Source organism: Ixodes scapularis, unplaced genomic scaffold, assembly GCF_016920785.2.
Source record: "Ixodes scapularis isolate PalLabHiFi unplaced genomic scaffold, ASM1692078v2 PGA_scaffold12__126_contigs__length_90152505, whole genome shotgun sequence".
In the NCBI taxonomy this organism is placed as follows: Eukaryota; Metazoa; Arthropoda; class Arachnida; order Ixodida; family Ixodidae; genus Ixodes; species Ixodes scapularis.
The window spans coordinates 74,572,888-74,584,538 of record NW_024609838.1 but is presented as its reverse complement, the minus strand read 5'-3'; the positions used below and the strand labels follow the sequence as shown (position 1 = coordinate 74,584,538).

General features: G+C 49.4%; 1 pseudogene; it reads left to right on the top strand.

Annotated features, from left to right (window-relative positions):
- Positions 1-4,907: 4,907 nt before the first annotated feature.
- Positions 4,908-5,573, top strand: LOC120842148 (annotated as a pseudogene).
- Positions 5,574-11,651: the final 6,078 nt, after the last annotated feature.

Below are 11,651 nucleotides of genomic sequence, written 5' to 3'. Positions count from 1 at the left end.
TTGCGCTCGTTCTGATAGTCCACAAACTACTGGAGCGTCATTTTCCGTTCGGATCGTTCGGCTATAACGTGCTTCCATGTGTCCCAGTCGTGAATGCGAGTTGCGTACGACTTGTACGGCTTGCCAATGTTATTGATACCAACTAGTGTGGGAGACAACGAGCCACGCTGAACGTGGATAGACGGCCCCGTGAGCGGCGAGGAAGAAGAGAAAGGGACGCTCGTGGTAGGTGCGCGTGGACAGAGTTCGAGGGGCCGTGACGAACGAAAGAGGCGGTGCTGAACGAGCCCAGGCAGGACCCGGACCACAGGGCAACCGTGGCCTTCCACAGCATCGACGGCACAATTTGAGTATTTATAAAGTGTTTGTCTATCATAGCGCTCTTTGTGTGATTTCCTCGGAGCGAGTAGAACTCGGCGTGATCGGGAATTGGCAGGCGACCCACATAACTGGCGCCCAACGTGGGTCCACGTTGGCATAGCATGCCAACGTGGACCACCGTTGGCATGCATACCACATAACTGGCGCCACTCCTATGCATAGCAATGCATAGGAGTGGCGCAACTGGCTGTGCCCCGCGCCTTAGATCCCTCCGCTTTTGAACAGAGGCGCAGAGCAGCTAACGCAGGCTCTTCCAGGGCGCGTCCCCGTAGGGGAGGCGGCGCAGCCGACCACCGCGGAGTTGCGAATCATTACGAGGGTTGCGGGAACTACAATGACCCCCGGCGCGACACTGCTTCGCGTGATGGTAGCGGCGGACGCTCAACACACAATGGCAGGAGACAGGTCAGGTGCTATAAATGCAATCAGCTTGGGCATATCAAGCGTCAGTGCGCATGGACGGCAGCTCCCCCGCATGGGTCTCAGGGAAACGGGAGAGGCCGGCGCCACTAATTGGACTTCCCGACTCGCGGTTGCCGGCCGCTGCCGAGGCCCCTCATCAGTCTGCCAACGGGGCTGGAGTTGCGGTCAGCGACAGGTCGGTGTATGCCCCGTCGGCATGTCGAACTCAGGGTTTGACATCTGAGAAGGGGCCGTACGTGCGCGTCGAGATCGGTGGTAACATTTACTACGCACTAATTGACACCGGTTCGACTCTTTCCCTAATCGGCGACAGAGTCTACGAAGACTGCCGCCGACGAGCACATCACGTGAGGGAAGTTTCCACCACGCTTCGTTTAGCAGCAGGATCGGCTAGGGCACAAAGCGCTATACGCCTCCACCTTAGCCTCGACGGCAGTCGAAGGAGGCAGCGTTTTCTGTATCTGCCAGGCATGCAAATCCCTGTGATCTTAGGACAGGACTTCGTCTGCCGGGAGGGGATTATCATAGACTTGAAGAATAACGGGTACCACTATAATCCGTTGACTCCCCTTATCCCCTTTGTCGTCCCACCGAGTTTCGGTCAGGACACAGAAAGCTCACTCGTCGGATCACGAGAGGAGCAAACATTAGCTGCGCGAGTCGTATCGGGAAACGTCGAAGCGATTGTCGCTTCTTACAACGGGCCGGTAGAACAACGGCGTAGGTTAGCAGACGCCTTGCATCGACACGCAGCTATGTTTACCGAGAGGCCAGGATCGACACAGCAGATGCTAGACCATGGGGTTGTAATCCCAGACCGCTGAGTGCGCACAAGCGAGCTCTCCTAGATAAGGCTCTCAATGAGATGATAGACACAGGGGCCGTGAGGCCGTCACAGAGCCCCTGGGCTTTTCCGGTAGTCTTAGCGCCAAAAAAAGACGGTACCGCTCGTCTCTGCGTTGACTACCGCCGACTTAACGAGATAACACGAAGGGATTCATATCCCTTCCCATCTATTGAGTCCATCATGTACTCGTTGGGTAGCGCGAAGGTTTTCACTACCTTGGATTGTAGCAGAGGTTTTTTGCAGATCCAGGTAGCACCACACGATGTCCAGAAGACGGCGTTCACCTGTCACAGGGGTCTGTTTGAGTTTATTCGCCTTCCGTTCGGATTGTCTAACTCGCCATCGGGTTTCCAACGGCTTATGGACATCGTGCTGGGGGACGCGAAATTCAACTTTGCCATGGCATACATGGATGATGTCGTCGTATTTTCAAGGTCATTCGAGGAGCACCTAGCACACCTTGAGATTATCTTAAGCAGAATGAGCAAAGCGGGGTTAACGATTGATCCAAAGAAGGTCCAGCTCACGGCGTCAAGGGTCAACCTCTTGGGTTTCGTCGTAGATGATGGTACCTTGAGGCCGAACGAGGATAAGTTGAGGGCCATTCTTGATTACCCACCACCGCGCGACGCGAAGAGCCTTCAAAGGTTCCTTGGAATGGTCGGTTTTTATCGGCAGTTCATTCCAGGGTGCGCTGGACTCACACGGCCACTGAACCTGCTGCTCCACAAAGGCTCGAGATGGGCCTGGGGCGGAGAACAAGAGGTAGCTTTCTCTTCCCTCACGAAGGCGATAGCAGCCACGGCCAGCCTGTGCCTGCCAGACCTTAACCGTCCGTTCGCGGTACAGACCGACGCGAGCGACTACGGGGTCGGTGCGGTGTTATTGCAAGAACATGACGGACAGCTGCGCCCGGTGGCATTCGCCAGCCGAACCCTTACACCGCCAGAACGCAATTACAGCGTGACGGAGAAGGAGGGGCTGGCCGTCATGCTTGCTCTAAAGAAATTCGACCTGTATTTAGACGGGACCACCTTCGTCATTCAGACAGACCACGCCGCTCTCACCTGGATTCAAAAGTTGAAAGAGCCGGCGGGTAGGTTAGCTCGGTGGCCACTCACTTTGCAGCGATACTCCCATACTGTCGAGTACCGAAAGGGCTCCACCAACAAGGTTGCAGACGCACTTTCTCGGGCGCCCCATGATAGTGGTTGGAAGGAGGAGACGCAACCAGGGGATTGCGAGAGACAAGCTTCCCGCGCGGCCGCTTATAAGCGAGACAGCGGGAAGGGATCGTGCAACAGGAGCTCGTCGCAGTGTTAGGAGGCCGCACGAGGGAACAGAGGATCGTGGCTTGGGGTGAAGTGGTGAGCAAGGAAGAGCTTGTCGAGGCCCAAAAGGCAGATGGTTTTTGTCAGCGGGTGTTGGGGAAAATTGCGGAAATAGCAAGCAACACCGGAAACGCTGGCGGTCAATTTAACGAACATATTGATTCATACCTGCTGGGTCAAGACGGCTTATTGCTCCGCTACATTCCAACAATCGACGACGAGGAGGGGAACGACTCTCCGTTCAGGGTGGTGATTCCTAGGAGGCTACGGAGGCGGTTTATCGGATACTTCCACGACTCGGCTTTGGCTGGTCATGGCAGCGGCAGCAAGACTTTTCAAAAGTTATGTCGCGTCGCGACCTGGCCGGGGATGAGACAGGACACACTCCGATACGCCCGTAGCTGCCCAGCCTGCCAGAAAGCGAAGCCGCGAGGGGGAAAGCCCCCAGGCCTGATGCAGCCTGTAGTGAGTCACTACCCGTGGGAGATGGTTGCTTGCGACATCATCGGCCCACTTCCAAAAAGTCCCCGTGGGAACCAGTATTTATTGGTAATAACCGATCATTTCTCAAAATGGGTGGAGTTACACCCGCTGAGGAAGCTGGTCTCGGAGCGCATCTGGGAGAAGTTGTTGGAAACTTTCATGCGCTTCGGTACACCCACGTGTCTCATCAGCGATAATGCTAGCTATTTTACCAGCAGAGTGTTCACTGACTCCTGCTTGGCGCTAAACATAAAGCACAAAAGGACGACACCATACCATCCTCAGGCTAATATCACTGAGAGAGTGAACCGAAACTTGAAGAGCATGCTGATCACACTAACGGAGAGACACAGGGACTGGGACGAACATATTGTCGAGATGGGTTTTGCAATCCGTACGACCGTGAACAGATCGACTGGGTTAACGCCTGCGCTTCTAAACTTGGGTAAGGAGCTATCGTCTCCGCTGGAGAACGGGTTACGAGATAACCAAGGTTCGACAGAACGCCCACTCTCTAAATACGCGGCGGAGTTGAAAGTTCGCCTTTCGAATGCGTTGCACGACGCCAGAGAGAACCTCGTTGCAGCAAGGATCGAACAGGCGGCCCAGTACGATAAGACTCATCGTCACCTGGAGTACAAGGTGGGGGACTTGGTCCTCAGGAGAACCCATCCTTTGAGCAATGCAGCGAGCGGATTCGCAGCCTCACTTGCTCCGAAGTGGGAAGGGCCCTACGTGGTAAAGGCACGACTGTCACGTCTTACCTACAGGCTCGCTCAGGAAAATGCGAGCGAGGAGTCTGGCCCGGTCCACATCACAGACCTAAAAAAGTACCATCTTCGTGATCGGGATGACGATGAACGAGAACAAAACGAGGAATCCTCCGTTCCGCGTGACTCTCGCGCGCGACCGGCAACGCGGCCTAAGCGCGGTAGCCGAACAATGCGCGAACCCGTCGGTGAGAGATCCGATAGGTGCTCTGCGCGGCGCTATAATCTGCGGCCTAGAACTTGATCTAATCTTTGCAAGATGTTAATAGAGCTTGTTCTGTCCAGAAATGCCCCCCGGAGGAACCAGAATGGGCGGCGCCATCCGGGAAGGCGACCTTCCACTTCCCGGGATACCGGCGGAGCCAGCCGGCCCAACTCCCAGGGTGGTCAGCCCTTCCGGCAGAAGACCAGTCAGCCCAACGCACCGGGTGGCCAACCCGTTCGGCAAGAGAATGGCCAGACAAGCCGACAGGGTGGTCAACCCGGTTGGAGGGGGAACGGCCAGACCAACCAACAGGGTGGTCAACCCGGTTAGCAAGGAGCAAGACGAACCAACCGTCAGGGTGGTCAACCTGGTTGGCACAGACAGGGTGAGCAATCCCGACGTCGACCACGTCAAAGAAGGCCGGGCGGCGGAGACGCGGAGGACCGGTGAGTCCCAGGGACACGCTGAAGGACGAGGTGCTGAAGATTATGCCGGTGCAGAAGCAGACGCGTGCCGGCCAGCGCACCCGCTTCAAGGCTTTTGTGGCCATTGGGGACTTCAACGGCCAGTCCTCCAAGAGCTCCAAAGAGGTGCCAGTCCTGCCAAGTGCTCCAAAGAGGTAGCCACGGCCACCCTTCAAGCCATCATCCTGGCCTAGCTGTGCGTCATCCCCGTCCGTAACGGCTATTGGGGAAACAAGAGTGGAAAGCGCCACACCGTACCGTGCAAGGTGCGTGCTGATGCGGCTAATCCGGCGCCCCGCGGCACAAGCATCGTGTCCGCCCCAGTGCCCAAGAAGCTGCTGCACATGGCGGGCATCGAGGTCTGCTACACCTCGGCCCGCGTCTCGACGGCCACGCTGGGCAATTTCGCCGAGACCACCTACCTGGCCATCCAGCAGACGTACAGCTACCTGACCCCGGACCTGTTGCGGGAGCGAGAGCTCATCAAGTCCCCCCACCAGGAGTTCACCAATCACCTGATGCACGTCCACCGCCACCAGCAAGGCGGAGATGGGCGACTTGGAGTCCAGTGACTCGGTCCAGGGACTCCGGATGCTCCGGACCCCCCCGGAGTTTGAGGCTTGAGGGGAGGGGAGTGTGGGAGACAACGAGCCACGCTGAACGTGGATGGACGGCCCCGTGAGCGGCGAGGAAGAAGAGAAAGGGACGCTCGTGGTAGGTGCGCGTGGACAGAGTTCGAGGGGCCGTGACGAACGAAAGAGGCGGTGCTGAACGAGCCCAGGCAAGACCCGGACCACAGTGCAACCGTGGCCTTCCACAGCATCGACGGCACAATTTGAGTATTTATAAAGTGTTTGTCTATCATAGCGCTCTTTGTGTGATTTCCTCGGAGCGAGTAGAACTCGGCCTGATCGGGAATTGGCAGGCGACCCACACTAGGTATCAATAAAATTGGCCACTGCACATCATATGAGTACCTAGGACTTCATCTCTGCAGGGATCTCGCATGGAACAACCACGTTAACGAAGTCGTCCTAAATGCTAACCGCACACTTGGATACTTAAAACGTAACCTCAGACTCTGTTCCACCCGAAGTCAAAAGGCTAGCCTACACAACCCTGGTTCGTTCCCAAATGGAATACGCATTATCGATTTGGTTACTATTTCAAAATTATCTCTCTAACAAACTAGAAAAAAATCAAAACAAAGCGCTAAGGTACATTCACTCTGACTACTCCTACTACACTAGTATCACTTCACTTCGTAATCGGTCTGATCTCAAAACACTTTCTTTTCGTCGAAGGCTCTCCCAACTTGCCCTTCTTCATAAAATATATTATCACAATCCGCAGATAAAAATGGCCCTTCTCAGCGTCCCAGATCGAATTTCCTCTAGGGTTGACAATGTGTGTAAAATCAAGTTCATCTGCCCATCTTCCTTGTTTTTCGCAAATTCCATGCTACCCCTTGCTATTGATGATTGGAATTCATTTCCCAACGATATTGTATTGGAAAATACCACATCTAAGTTTTGTGAACTTGTCAGTGTTTTTTTGCATGAAATTAACGAGTTATAAATTTGTAGTGTGATTTGGTAACTTATTACCATTTAACATTTGTACCATGTTTTATTCTTTTGTTTTTGTGATTTTTGCTTTTGCGTTTAAACAAGTGTCTTTTAACTTACCCACCCTTGTGTAATACCCAGACACGGGTCCTCAAGGTAAGTAAATGAAATGAAATGAAATACCAGATGGGTTGTTTTGTTACCATATTTCCTTCTGCAATTTTGTTAAGACTTCTGGCACGCGTAGAAGACGTACATTTACTGGATTTTTTCGCACTATAAATTTAGTAGTGAAGATAGGGAAGTTTAATCCCACACATCAAACAACAAAATGGCCAGTTTATGTCATGCAAATATCACATGAATTGACTGCTAGGAGATATCAATTTGCCCAGAATAACATTATTTGTAACATTGACTGTCCGGTGTACAACTTCTACAGAACATGTTTTTGTTGACCACACTTATCTTTACATTGAGATCTGCATCTCAAAAAGCAAGAATGTATAACTCTTATCATTGGCGATGTCAAGGCCGTCACCAATAGGTGGCGATACCTAAGAGATACTTTTGGCGAAAAGTGAAAATTGCGAAGATGAAGAGTGGTGGTGCAGCTGGGAAACCGAAGTCCCCACGGATCCACTTTAAGCAGATGCTCTTCATAAAAGATTTCGTGAAAGGACGCACGTAAGTATAGTAATGTTTTTTTTAGTGTGGTTGAAATACAAAAGCCCATGCCAAGAAGTTGCTTTTTAATCTTTCTCTTATTTGAAGCAAGATATTCAAGGTACCCACCTACTTGTTTCAATATTTTATATTTCTCTAGCACCATGAGCAATATGTATGATTTAAGACCCGCAACACCCACAGCTCCCGAAGAAAACTCTGTGGACGAGGTCCTGAGAGGCTACGATGAGGAGGAGGAGGAAGAGAGAGACCCATCTGAGCTCCTCTTGACCATGGTGTCTTCTAACAGAGACGGCAATACCTAACCTTTCTCCCATTTCAACCCTCCCTTCCACTTCGGTTTCTCAGTCACGCAACACTCAGTCTGCCTCTTCTGCTCCCGGCCGTTCCCTGCCTTCCCCTCAATCCATAGCTGCTGCTCTTTACCAACCCAACCCAACTCCACCACGCAATGCTCCACGTAGAAATAACACACCTAAACGAAGACACAACAAAGATGTCATCATTGACAGCATATATAAGCAACTTGAGAACAAAATCAGTTTCACCGAACACTTTTTATTACCTCTTACTCCCCTCGTAGACAAAGTGTCTGAGGACCTACACGGGCACTGGATGAAGCATCTTGTGGATGTGATCACACAGGACCAAAGGGGAATGGTCCCAACTACCCTGATGCAGGTTCGAATGCCTGAATATGACACTTAAAATTATGTTCAACACAACTTTAAACCCATGTTTATTGTAGAAGAGTAGTAAGTTGGGCGAGTTGGTAAACGTTGAACATGGTTAAAATCGCGCACAAAGAGACGAGGACAAACGAGGAAGGAACACAGAACACAGACAGGCGCGCCTGTCTGTGTTCTGTGTTCCCTCCTCGTTTGTCCTTGTCTCTTTGTGCGCGATTTTAACCATGTTCCCATGTTTATTGGACAGATACAAACACATACGCACCTCTCTTAGCCTCGTTGCCACGTGCACTGGTCATATGGCCCTAGTAATGCAAGTTACATATAATAAAGAGTGCTTAGGATGATAGCATCTGCTGTTCCCTCGACTGCTTTGCATGGCGGGGATTTAGCACTCCTAAGGGAGAAAAGCAGGTGTGCATGTGTGTTTCAATGCCCAATCCATCAACTCATTCATTGATGGAAGACTTCACTGAAGAGCACAATATTTATACATGGCACCGCAATATAGCACACAAACAATGATCGAGTTTGCCACAGCTTTCTTTAATCTTTTCCTAACTATTTTATGCAACAGATGCGCAGAAAATGTCCAATAAAATCTTCGACTTGAAAATAATTGTTTTGAGACTAACATTGGAACCCCAGTAAAACAGACCTTTGCAGAAGCAAAAAGTGACATATTCGTTTAAATTACTCTATTTAAATAGCACAAAGTTGAACTGCTTGTTGCAATTACAAAATAAAGTAAAAAAGATTCTGGCAGTAGAAAACAGCACAAGCAATGATAAAGAAATGGATTTTCAACTAGTGTTAAGTGTAAAGAATCGTAGTGAAAGGACTACATAAATATTCAATACATCTTAAAACACAAGGCGGTATGTCGTGCGCAAAATCCCAAATACAAAAAAAGGCCCTTTCAACTGAGCTCGTCAAATTTGCAATGAAATATTTTACCCCTACTGCTAGATGACCTACTCTGAAGCCCGATGGCTTCAATACATATCACAATTTTACATCACTCAACTTCATTAATGACTTGTCTTCATAGCGTCGAATGGCACAGTAGAGTGAATCTAAGTAAACCGCTGACTCCAAATATTAGTTGAAGTGGATTCGGAGCAGATCGGCGACGACGATGAGAAGGGGGAAGCGATGGAGAAAATGATGAGAACGATATACGGGAAAATTGACGTTTTAGATTAACCAACGAGTTTGTTATAGAAATCTAGGAATCATTACAACAGTTATAGCTTTTAACTACAGGATTTCACCGTACAATGATATATCTCATTATCTGGAGGTTGATATGCCGTGCCGTACAAATGGCAACCAGCGTATAGTTTTGAAACACCGCTGTTAGAGGGCACAGAATTGCTAGAAGGATCTATTGCATCGCAGAGTGCACTAAAAAAGTTTGCAAAAAAAAAAAAAAAAGCATGAACATGGCCCGAATTGCTTAGCGCTGCAGTACAGCATCTTGCCAAGAAACATTACCTGCAGGACTATTGAAGTACTGCATGTAAAGGTCCCTGGCATAACGGGCCGTGCGGACAAAGTTCCGAGCTAGAACTCTGACCACTTGCATCGGTGGCTGCACAAGGAGCTTGCACCACTGGCCGCCTTTTCTTTGTCCAGCTGCATTGATGTAATCGGCGTAGCTTGCAGCGCAATATGTGTCGTGTCGCGTATGTTGACCTATGAGAAAATTGTGCGGGACGCAGAGAGTTTTCACTAGCTCCTCTGCATTCCGCGGGTTTTTTCCGAGCCTCCTCTCGAGAATCTTGCAGCGAGTCACCAAGATGCCAAAAGCATTCTTGGCGCATGTCCTGTTAGGTGTGACAAAAGCAAAGACCAAGGTCATTTATTCAAGCACCGTTTACACTTGGTGATAACCAATTTTTTGCTATGTAGGGCGAGGCAGGCCAAGCCTTCCAAGTTACCTAACGAGAGCTGGACAACAGAAAAGAAAGGGAAGGTAGAGACATTATCCCCTCCTCTTCTCTTTCGTTTACTTGCGTTACAATAGATGAGCATCAATGAGGAGTAAGAGCGAAGGGAACTTTCATTTGTCCAACCCTCCTCCTCCCTTTGCTGTCAGTCGTACAGGGTGTGGAGCCTTCAACGCTGTGGAACTACGCTAGCCTTGACAACGTAACACAAAAACTTGGCGCCATTAAAGACATGTTAGCATACAAACAAACCTTCCCAAAGATTGTGTAAAGAGTTTGAATTACGGACTTATACAGTTTACAATGTTTGCATTAGAATTTAGAAGTAAGGAATTGACCTCGAAAAAATCTGGAAAAGATAAACAATTTTTTGAATCAAAAGGCGGTGCAAGGTATTACATCCCAGATTGTGGGTTCCCAAATCGGGTTTAGAGGAACTCGCGTGGTTCCCTAGACTGCCCATATGTCCTAGAGTTTCTGACTTTTCTCGAATAGCCCCACACCCCATGAAGTGTATTTTAATACGAGTACAGTTTAAGCATAGCTCGGTTGCGCAGTGAGCAATGACGATGATGCAGCTACTTTTTTTTTTCGTTTATTGCAGACCGTATTTGCACAATTCTAGCTTACACCTTTTTTCACCTGTCTGAGTTCAAAATTGTGTGCATGTTACAATCAAAGCTCAAGATTAGAAAAAGAAGAAACTTGTTGCAGGTCAGTTAGCGACATCGCCATGGATACAGCGCACTTTTATTCTAATTTTGCTTGTCTAGCGGCCTGCGCGCTAGACAAGAGAGAATTATGAACATTGGAGTTGGCAGGTTGGCATGTAGGCACTAGTATCACAGCAACTAGCCTTACTGAACTTTAAGTTTGTGTGCACTTGCTCGGCTGAGGTGTTGTTTGAAGATTTGCTTTTTGACATCAACTCCACGTCCAGGGTAAGGCCTGAGAAAATCCAGCCTGAGCTGGAAGTCTTCGTCCCCCACGAAGACACAAGGTGCAGGCTGCCTTGCATTGGGCAGCAGTAGATCCCTGGGCAGCCCCAGACGGCTTTCCTCGAGTAGTCCAAAAATGGACTGCTTGAGGTCTCCTCCATCGCTCTGTTTTACGTAGGCACCGACATCCACGATCACAAACTTGTAGTCGCTGTCGACTACGGCAGGCAGCACGATGGAGTAGGTCCCCTGAAATTTATAGTGTGTTATTCACAGGCAGTGTGCGTAGCCATGAAATATTTAATAAAAACAAAACATTATTTTAGGCAATGTAAGAGACAATAAACCTCCGAAATTGTTTTCCTAATTTTCAACAGTTCGACAGTAAGCAATCAGCAGTTCGAATTGAGCCACATTATGTCTGCTCTGTACTGAAATCGTTAAAAATCTCTGTGATCCAGTTGACTGCCTTTAGGATTGGGAAAAGTACAGAGAAAGGACTAGGAACTGTCTACAGAAGACACCATGAAACCTTCTGCTGCATTACACCAGTAGGCTTATCAATAACTGCATTTAAACAAGTACCAGGCTCAGGGGTTTATGCAATAAGTAGATGCTAAGAAAACTGTAAGTATTGCCACAGGTCATGCAAAAAAAAATATGTGTTAATGAAAAAAAAAATTTTTTTTTGCAAAGTTATTTTTATTGTGGAGCAAGTACTATGATGGATGTACCGTAAAATACCGAGCCTGTGCCCTCGCTTGTGTGAGCACCCCCCTCCCATTTTACGAAAAGTGTTATACTTTTGGCAATAACTGCATAAGCACCCCCGCCCGCACCGCCACCGCCCTCGGTTTCCGTCGAACAAACTGACCGTAACCCAGCGGTGGTTTTTTGTTCGTTGATAGATTTC